We start from the raw sequence: 2,500 nt of genomic DNA on the forward strand, positions 1-2,500 counted from the left end.
GAAGTGATTCTTATACTCTCTTCTGCCTTGGTAGAAGACCTCTCCTGATGGTGCAAAATTCTTGTTAGGACATTTTATGATTAGGTTTTGTTAACCTAAAGAATGAGTTTTGATGCCAAGTTCTTAAGACATTTTAAGATGGGTTTTGTTAATAAGAGAAGAGAAATCAGGATGGTCAGGGACTCCAGGCCAGAAATTCCTAGGGTCCTCAGCTATTTCTCTTGCCATAGACTGAAGAAAAAATGATTTAATAAGGGGGATGCAGCACCTGTACTCAAATATGCAGGGCATTCGTGTTCTGGCTCTGGTGATCAGATGCGGGCTCTGTGGTCAGAAGGTTTATCTCCTGCTAGGGAAGAGCATTGTCACACCAAGTGCTGTTCCCACAGTGGAATAGGTGGCCTGGTGAGGGCATCATATTTGATGAACCGATGAGATCCACAAGCAGAAGATGCTTCCATGTATGTGATGCGCTGTGCCAAATTCTAGATGGACTATGGTATCTGAGGTAGACTCTGTCTCTGCCCTCACAGGGCCTTCACAGGGAAAACAGACCAGAAAAAAAAAAAAGCATATGTAGCTTTAACTATAAAGTATGAAATATACTATAATAAGAACAAGAGTGCAAAGGGGCCTGTCCAAGGGGCACCTGATCCTGTCTCTGAGCACAGAGAAGGAATCCCAGAGAGCAGTTACCTAATTTGAGACCTAACTAGTAAATAAAGAAAATAGGAGAAAGAGAACATTTTCCCCTGAAAACAATGATCCTTCCTAAGTACTATCCTCTGTGACCTCCTTCATACGTGTGACCTTCACAAACACCAAGAAAAATACCCGCTGCTATCAGTGATCTATTGCTGTGCCACAGGACACCCCAATATTTTGTGGCTTAAAATCACAACTATTTACATGTTCATTATTTTGCATCTTGACTGGGCTTACATGGGAACTTCTCCTGGGCTCACCCATGCAGCTATAACCATCTGATAGCTACAGTGGGACAGACTGGCCAGATGGCCTCAGCCAAGCACCTTGCTTCTCCTCTATTAGCCTCTCACCCTCTTGAAGGCTGGACAGATTCTCTTTACCTGGTGGTCTCAGGGCTGCATTCCACGAGGGCAAAGGAGAACATCTTAAGGCATCTGGGGGCCCAGGCTCTGGAACTCACATAGCAGCATTTCTGCCACATACTGTTGGTCAAAGCATGTCACAAGGCCAGTTTGGCTTCAAGGAATAGGGAAACAGACTCCTCCTTTTGATCAGAGGAGCTGCAAAATACTGTGGCTCTGTTTTTCAGTCTACCACAAGTATGCTGAGCTAACCCAAAGTGGAATAAATTAGAAAAGACTCCAGAGAAGAAATGGAGATGGAACTTGAGCTCTGTCTCAAAGGATGAGTAAGATTTTCTTGAGGAGAGCAGGAGGAGCACATAGCATTACGATGACACGGAGGTGTCAGAGCACAAAGGCAACCTATTCAGAGAAGACCACGGGGATTGCCATCAGGCTCGGGACAAAATTTTGGGGAAAGACACATCAGGAGAAGAGCATCGCCACACCTAGCACTGTCCCACGTGCATTTGGCTGCTTATGATGTGATTAATAAATACCAACTGTGTCCAATCACGAACAAGATCATGAAAGCCTGTATGATAAATGAAGGAGTTCACCAAGAGAAAACTTTTCATCAGGGGAGTTAGGCAAAGAGACTTTTCCTTGTATAGGTGAAATGCCATTTCACAGACACTGCATAAAGCAGCATCCAAATTATTTTGTTCCTATGGAGCTGGTCAAGACCTTTAACCATCTGTACTTTCTGTGCCCCATGACTTGATCATCTGTGTGAACTCTGGGTCCTTGTTTTGATCACATTAATTCACTCAGAGTAGAGGAGAGATGGAATATCCTCAGCAAGTTGCAGAGACCCCATCTGACACAAAAATGGACACTGAAACCAGAGGACCGTTATGAGAGCAGGTATAAAGGCATATGGCTAATACCTGAGCCAACACACATTATCTCCTTTCAGTTGGATTTACACAAGATTCTTTTTTTTTTCTATTTGCCCTCACTCAGTAGAAAGAAGACATTTTATTTCCAAAAGGCTAGAGAGAGAGGGAACTAAGAATCACAATTCTGGAACTAATCAACTTTGGCAAAGCCAAGATAGCAGTAACTTGCCACTACAGTGGTAGATTGCCCAGGGTCACATGGACCAAATGATTTAAGCTACTAAGAACAGAGAATAAACATTTCCTTATATTGTGGTTGCTTTGTGAGCAGGAACTAACATGACTCATGAAGAAAGTATAGTCACAGAAGATCCACTTATTATTATTATATGATTGCATTTACATGAAAGGTCCAAGAGGGGGCAAATCTATAAAGACAGAATGTAGATTAGTGGTTACCTAGTACAGTGAAGGAGGGGTGAGGAGAAATGGAGGGCAGCTGCTAAAGGACACAGGGTTTCTTTTGAGGATAATAACAATGTTCAAAAG

This window comes from Camelus dromedarius, chromosome 9 (genome assembly GCF_036321535.1).
Source record: "Camelus dromedarius isolate mCamDro1 chromosome 9, mCamDro1.pat, whole genome shotgun sequence".
In the NCBI taxonomy this organism is placed as follows: Eukaryota; Metazoa; Chordata; class Mammalia; order Artiodactyla; family Camelidae; genus Camelus; species Camelus dromedarius.